We start from the raw sequence: 8,438 nt of genomic DNA, 5'->3' as shown, positions 1-8,438 counted from the left end.
GTCAGTGTGTTGCGGTCAGGATCCCCACTGACCGGCAGCGGTGAGGACCGCTGCCTAGGGCCCCGGGCCGGGACACAGTGGAGTGGGTGGGCCTGTGTCCCCCCCTGCCACCCCACTCACGGGTGGCAGTCGTCCCCCTCTACCTACTGGCTCAGCCTGCCGCAAAAGGCCTGAGCCCCTGTACTGCTTGCTACTGGCTCAGCCTGCCACAAGAGGCCTGAGCCCCTGTACTGCTTGCTACTGGCTCAGCCTGCCACAAGAGGCCTGAGCCCCTGTACTGCTTGCTACTGGCTCAGCCTGCCACAAGAGGCCTGAGCCCCTGTACTGCTTGCTACTGGCTCAGCCTGCCACAAGAGGCCTGAGCCCCTGTACTGCTTGCTACTGGCTCAGCCTGCCACAAGAGGCCTGAGCCCCTGTACTGCTTGCTACTGGCTCAGCCTGCCACAAGAGGCCTGAGCCCCTGTACTGCTTGCTACTGGCTCAGCCTGCCACAAGAGGCCTGAGCCCCTGTACTGTTTGCTACTGGCTCAGCCTGCCACAAGAGGCCTGAGCCCCTGTACTGCTTGCTACTGGCTCAGCCTGCCACAAGAGGCCTGAGCCCCTGTACTGCTTGCTACTGGCTCAGCCTGCCACAAGAGGCCTGAGCCCCTGTACCGTTTGCTACTGGCTCAGCCTGCCACCCAAGGCCTGAGCCCCTGTACTGTTTGTTACTGGCTCAGCCTGCTACCAAAGGCCTGAGACCTATTTAGACTGTTTGTCGCCCAGCCCCTGCACCAGGGGGCCTGGGCCTGTCCTAGCCTTAAAGAGACAGGACAGAACCCCCGTGAGACAAGCGGGCCGGTGTGGCTCCCCTCCTCCCCTCAGAGGGTTGAGCCCCGGACCCACCTGTTACACCCCTATACTAAGGAAACATGCTGCTGTTTTTGGAGATGATTTGGGAAGTATGAAGGGAATCACTGTGACATTGAACATTAAACCTGGCAGTCCACCAAAATATCTGAAAGCCCGAACTGTGCCATATGCCATCAGGCCAAAAGTTGAAGCAGACCTGGAGCGCCTGGTCACCAATGGAGTCCTAATACCAGTTACCCATAGCTCATGGGCCACTCCTATCGTTCCAATAGTGAAGAAAGATGGCTCTCTCTGGATTTGCGGTGATTTTAAAGTCACTGTCAACCCAGTGTTGTGTGCAGAGCAATACCCGCTTCCCCGCATCGATGACCTCTTCGCAGGCCTGGCTGGGGGACAAAAGTTCAGTAAGATTGATCTGAGTCAAGCATATTTACAGATGCACGTCGATGAAAAGTCCCAAGAGCTGTTGACTATTGTGACTCATAAGGGGCTTTATCGATACTGTCGCCTACCCTTCGGAATCACATCGGCTCCCGCCCTGTTCCAGAGGGCTATGGACCAGATCTTGTGTGGCTTGTCAGGAGTTCAGTGCTATCTGGATGATATCCTGGTCACTGGAAGAAATGAAGAGGATCACTTAAAGAATTTAGAGGCTACCCTACAAAGACTGGAAGAGTATGGCCTACGAGTTCGCAAAGACAAGTGTGAATTCTTCAAGCCCTCTGTTGAATATTTGGGACACATCATCGATTCTGCAGGTCTTCATAAGGCCCCTGCAAAAGTTAAAGCTATTGTGGAAGCGCTCATTTCTAGGACTACTGAACTATTATGGAAAGTTCATCTCACAGTTAGCCACACTGCTAAAACCACTTCATGAGCTCCTTGGGCAGAACAAGGCCTGGAAGTGGATTGAAGCCTGTGATGTTGCATTTAACAAAGCTAAGGATGCATTGTTAAATTCTGAAGTTCTAACGCACTTTGATCCATCCTTACCCCTGCAATTGGCCTGCGATGCTTCCCCTTATGGAGTGGGAGCGGTCGTGTCACACATTATGCCTTCGGGAGAAGAAAGACCTATTGCTTTTGCTTCACGCACTCTAAGCAAAGCAGAAACTAACTACGCCCAAATCGAACGTGAGGCATTAGGAATTGTTTTTGGAATTAGGAAGTTTCATCAGTACCTGTTTGGGCGAAAGTTTACTCTTCTTACAGACCATCGACCTCTGACATCAATTTTTGGACCCTACACAGGCATTCCCCCATTAGCTGCTAGTCGTATGCAACGTTGGGCATTGATACTTTCTGCACACACATATGAAATCAAATATCGGAAATCCACTCTGCACGGCAATGCAGATGGCCTCTCAAGGTTGCCTTTACCGGTCAAACATCAAGATAGTGCCCAAAAGGAAATCTTCTACTTTGAACAGGTAGAGAATACACCCATCACTGCTCCTCAGATAAAGAAGGCAACCCACGTTGACCCAGTATTATCCCAAGTTATGGACCTGGTGATGCATGGAAAATCTCGACAAACCTCTCCGGTCTCACCCGACCTTGTTCCCTACATGTCCAGGCAGACGGAGTTATCGGTCCAATCTGGTTGTTTGTTGTGGGGGAGGCGTGTCATTATTCCACCACCCCTGAGATCACAGATGTTAGAACAGCTACATTCTGGTCACTGTGGAATAGTGCGCATGAAGGAAATTGCACAAAGCTATTTTTGGTGGCCTAGATTGGACAGTGCTATTGAAGAGAAGGCAAAAGCTTGTATGTCATGTCAGGGTGTAAGAAATGCACCCCAGTTGGCACCCCTACACCCATGGGACTGGCCTGAAAACCCATGGCAACGTATTCACGTTGACTTTGCTGGCCCCCTTGAAGGAAGCATGTTCTTGGTGGCAGTAGATGCCCATTCTAAATGGCCAGAAGTCTCTATAATGCAGACCACTACTGCAGAGAGTACTATTCAAAAACTACGAGGACTCTTTAGTCGTTTTGGTCTGCCAGAACAACTTGTGAGCGACAACGGACCGCAGTTCGTCTCTCAGGAGTTTCAAAATTTTATGAAGGCAAATGGGATACACCACATCACGTCAGCACCATATCATCCGTCCACCAACGGATTAGCTGAAAGATTTGTGCAGACAATGAAAAACGCTTTGAAATCAGCAAAGGGACAACACTCCATTCAAAAGCGTCTGGATACCTTCTTACTTTCCTATAGAAACACACCTCATGCTACGACCCAGGCTTCCCCAGCCTTTCTAATGATGGGACGACAGCTGCGCACTTGCTTTGATCTGCTGAAACCTTCTGAACCCAGACAAACTGTGCAACATCAGCAGCAATATCAAGTCATCAGACGGGCACCCAGAGCAAAAGACCGAACCTTTAGCCCAGGACAGCCAGTTTTGGCTCGGAATTATACTTCCAGAGCTAAATGGGTCCCGGCCACAGTCATCACTCAAACAGGACCTGTTTCCTATACAGTCCGGACTGCAGAGAATCTTACCTGGCGGCGACATGTAGATCAGCTGTTGCCAGGTCATGCCAGTCTTCAGGACACATCTGCAGTTGAGGGGTCTGACTTCACCCCTTCTGGTGAGACACCGAATCATGAGTCACCTGTTCCTGACTGTTCTCCTCCATTACCGCCGGCAGCTGGGATACCCCTTTGCCCAGCACGAGCTGATACCACCTCCTCACCTATTCGTGCTGCGGACCCTGAGCCCCTAGTACTTTCGGGTGCAACAACACCAGAAGTTCGCCGTAATCCACCTAGAGACAGAAGGCCTCCTTATCGGCTGGATCTTTAGTTAGGGCAAACCCACGATTATGGGGCAAAATAATCCCCAGGGTTTAGCCGGGAATGGAGGCAGTCTACCCTCCTTCTCTAGTTTAGTGTGTGTTTTATTTTGGGGATGTTCTTATTAGGGGGGGAGGAATATGTTGTGTATTTGGTTGTCATGGGTTTTGTTACTATGGCAACTGAGTTAGACTATTAAGGGATAGCTCAGCCGGTTTCAACCGGCTGAGTGAGCTCTCTGTGTCTGTAAATAAAATGGAGGTTTTGGTTAGCTGTCTGCTCTCTGGCCTCAAGTGATTGCTTCCTACACCGGCTGCCCCTAGGACATAACAGAGCCCTGCATGGGCTGGGAAGCATCATCTCTGAGGCCTGGTCTACACTAGGACTTTAATTCGAATTTAGCAGCGTTAATTCGAACTAACCGCTCAACCGTCCACACCAGGAAGCCATTTAATTCGAACTAGAGGGCTCTTTAGTTCGAATTCGGTACTCCACCCCGACAGGTGGAGTAACGCTAAATTCGACATGGCTAGCTCGAATTAGGCTAGGTGTGGATGCAAATCGAACTTAGTAGCTCCGGGAGCTATCCCACAGTGCACCACTCTGTTGACGCTCTGGACAGCAGTCAGAGCTTGGATTCTCTGACCAGCCACACAGGAAATGACCCGGGAAAATTTGAATTCATTTTCCTGTCTGGGCACTTTGAATCTGACGTCCTGGCTGGACATCGGGGCGAGCTCCGCAGCACCTGCAACGATGCAGAGCTCTCCAGCAGAGGAGTCCGGCCAATCCAAGAATAGAAAGAGGTCCCCAGCATGGACAGACCGGGAAGTCCTGGATCTGATCGGTTTGTGGGGCGAGGAGTCTGTGCTGTCGGAGCTGCGCTCCAGCAAGCGGAATGCAAAGACCTTCGAGAAGGTCTCCAAAGCAATGATACAGAAAGGATACAGCCGGGATGCAATGCAGTGCCGCGTGAAAATCAAGGACCTGAGACAAGGCTACCAAAAAGTCAGAGCGGCAAACGGACGCTCCGGAGCCCGGCCCCAGACATGCCGCTTCTACGAGGCACTGCATGCCATTCTAGATGGGTCTGCCACCACTGCCCCACCAGTGACCGTGGACTCAGTGGATGGCATAGTGAACCTGGACAGTTCCTCCTCGATATTCGCCGATGGGGAAGATGAGGAAGGGTCTGTGGAGGACGGCGCAGGCGACAGCGAACACAAAACCGCTTTCCCTGACAGCCAGGATCTCTTCATCACCCTCACAGAGATCCCCTACCAACCCTCCCCGGCCGTTAACCCGGACTCTGAATCAGGGGAAGGATCAGGCGGTAAGTGCTATAAACATGTAAACATTTATTTTTTATAAAACAGGTATAAAAAAATAGAAATGCTATATATAAAATTTTCAATGAAAAACTATACGAAAAGTAGGTCCACACATATAGGGATTGAACAATAATCCTCCAGGGACAATTCAAGAAAGGTCTCATTTAGGTCCTCGAAAAGCCTCCGCAGGAGGTTCCTGGGGAGAGGTGCCTTGTTGGGTGCTCCGTGGAAGCACACTCTTCCGCGCCAGGACATCCTTATGTAGATGGGAATCATCGCCTCCACAAGCATGGCCGCATATGGTCCTGGTCTCTGCAGGGCTTCCCTTAGCATCCGCTCTTTGTGACTCCGAGGGACCCGCCTCAGGGTGATCTTGTTCATGAAATGCTGCATCTAATTAGGGCAATTAGTGTATTGTTACTGTTGTGAATGGTTGACTTTTACTTTGCATAACAATGACCCTCGCTTAACAGCCACGTGTTGTAGGCCACATAGGAAAAGCATACATTGATCTTTCCCGTGCACTGGCGGGAGTGGCTGGAAAAGGGTCAGAGTATATGATTTCCAGATTGCCTTTAGCGGGAGGGCACAGCTATCCATTAACTGATAAGCAGAATGTACTGTAAGGCTTACCAGGACTGTCTGCTAGACGGATTCAGCTGTCTCTCCCCACTTGTCCGCTCTCCTGTGCAATGCCGCAGCCAATGAGAGCGTATTCCGAAATCTCGAACTTGTCCTGAGATCTCGTGAGACTTGTTGCCCTGTATGGTCTTGTTCAAAGAAACTGACTAGACTGTGTTCACTGTTCGCAAACATGTATCTGTTCAAGGAAATCACTTACTTTTCCCATCACACAGCTTCGGCTCTTTCCCGGACTGCCCCGGCATCCCCCTCGCAGAGGCTGGCGCAGATTAGGCGGCGAAAGAAAAAGACTAGGGACGAGATGTTTGCGGAACTGATGGCCTGCTCCAGAGCCGAGGCGGCAGAGCAGAGACAGTGGAGGGAGACCCTATGTCAACAGCATCGCACACACATCGAACGGGAGGATAGGTGGCGGCAGGAAGACCAGCAGGCGACTCAAACGCTGCTTGGGCTAATGAGGGAGCAAACGGACACGCTCCGGCGCCTTGTTGATGTTCTGCAGGACCGCAGGCAGGAGGACAGAGCCCCCCTGCAGTGTATCTGCAACCGCCCTCCCCCGCCAAGAAGTCCTGCCCCCCCCTCACCCAAAAGTACAAGACGGAGGGGCGGTAGGGGCCGTGAGAACTGTCACTGCACCACTGCATAGCGCTAATGTACCACACACCTCTCACACTATACATTTGTAGAAGTGCTTCCCTTACAGGCGCACCCAGTCCCAAATCCAAGTTTCATCCCCCCACTGTGTATTAGATTATTAAAAGCTGTTTGCTGTTATTCACTGTTTCGGTCACGTCTTTCGTGTCAGAGGATTTTTTTGTGTATGGGGGGGGGGATTTATAATTGCACGGTATAGCCTACATTACCAGGGTACAGACTTGGGGGCATGATCAACTGCAGGGCACACACACACTGCAGTCAATAGGCACCAGGGTCACTCTGTGTGGTGTATGCTGGCCCGGGTCATTCTGTGATGTGTATGCTTGTCCAGGGTCCTAGCGCCTGCCACCCCCTTAATGTTAAGGCACGCTGCCCTTACCATGCACTTCCACCGTAGCACCGAGCCTCTCCGCTGCCCTGAGCCCCAACAAGAGCCCTCATCCACGGACAGATACTCACCCTTCCCCCACACCCCTCACCCCTTCCTACGCCCAAACCCGCAGCCCACTGCCGTCATCCAAACCCCTATCCAAAGAAGGCACCACTCGCCCCTTCCTGCAAACCCACCCCTTCCTGCAATCCCTCCCCTTCATGCACAACCACTTGCAACCGTCCCCCACCCCAGAGACCTATGTAGGAGCAGGAGGATGTCATTCCTCTATGGAACAAGCGGTCTGTACATCAGTGCACACTGTGCCCAGCACAGTATGCGTCCATGTTTCAACACCTGAACAGAAATGCAAAGTAAAACAAAGATTTATTAATAATGAGTGTAACAATTAATTTGCTTTAAAACGTGCTTTGGAAGTGGGGGAAACTTGGAGAACGGGGTATGTAACCGCAGATCGAAATCGACACATACAGACACAGGCCCAGGGTCAGTTTCTCTTGAAAGCAAGTGGAGAGTCATAGGTTACCCTGCTCTCCGAGGAAACTTGCTTTCAAAGCCTCCCGGATACACAGCGCTTCCCGCTGGGATATTCTCTCGGCACGGGTGTCTGGCTGAGCGTAAACTGCAGCCAGGCGATTTGCCTCAACCTCCCATCTGGACAAAAAGGTCTCGCCCTTGCTCTCACAGAGATTGTGTAGCACACAGCAAGCAGCAATAACTACGGGGATATTCTTTTCGCTGATGTCCGAGCGAGTCAGTAAGCTCCGCCATCTCCCCTTGAGACGTCCGAAAGCACACTCCACCACCATTCTGCACTTGCTCAGCCGGTAGTTGAAGAGTTCCTTCTCTCTGTCCAAGGCGCCTGTATAGGGCTTCATGAGCCAGGGCATTAGCGGGTAGGCTGGGTCCCCGAGGATCACTGTAGGCATCTGCACATCCCCAACCGTTAGTTTGTGGTCCGGGAAGAAAGTACCTGCCTGGAGGCGTTTAAACAGACCAGAGTTCCTGAACACACGCGCGTCATGAACCTTGCCCGCCCACCCAACGAAGATGTTGGTAAAACGTCCCCTATGGTCTACCAGTGCTTGCAGCACCATTGAAAAGTAGCCCTTTCGGTTAATGTACTGGCTGGCCTGGTGGGCCGATCCCAGGATAGGGATGTGAGTCCCATCTATAGCCCCACCGCAGTTTGGGAATCCCATCGCGGCGAAGCCATCTATGATGTCCTGGACGTTTCCGAGAGTCACTACCTTTGAGAGAAGTTGCTCAACGATTGCGTGGGCTACTTCAATCACAGCAACCCCCACGGTAGATTTGCCCACGCCAAAGTGGTTCGCTACTGACCGGTAGCTGTCTGGCGTTGCAAGTTTCCAGAGGGCTATGGCCACTCGCTTCTGCACACTCAGGGCTGCTCGCATCCGGGTGTCCTGGCGCTTCAGGGCAGGGGCCAGCAAGTCACAGAGTTCAAGGAAAGTGCCCTTATGCATCCTGAAGTTTCGCAGCCACTGTGATTCATCCCAGACCTGCAGCACTATGCGGTCCCACCAGTCCGTGCTTGTTTCCCGGGCCCAGAATCGCCGTTCCACACCATGAACTTGACCCATTGCCACCATGATCTCCATGGCGCGGCGTACCCTGCTTTGTGAGAGGTCTGCGCCACTCTGTGAATTCATGTCCTCACCGCGCTGCCGGAGCCTCCTCGCCCGATTTCTCAGCAGCTGACTGTGGAAGAGGTGGATGATAAGGTGCGAGGAGT

This window comes from Mauremys mutica, chromosome 7, assembly GCF_020497125.1.
Source record: "Mauremys mutica isolate MM-2020 ecotype Southern chromosome 7, ASM2049712v1, whole genome shotgun sequence".
Lineage (NCBI taxonomy): Eukaryota > Metazoa > Chordata > Testudines > Geoemydidae > Mauremys > Mauremys mutica.
This window is presented reverse-complemented; position numbering follows the sequence as displayed.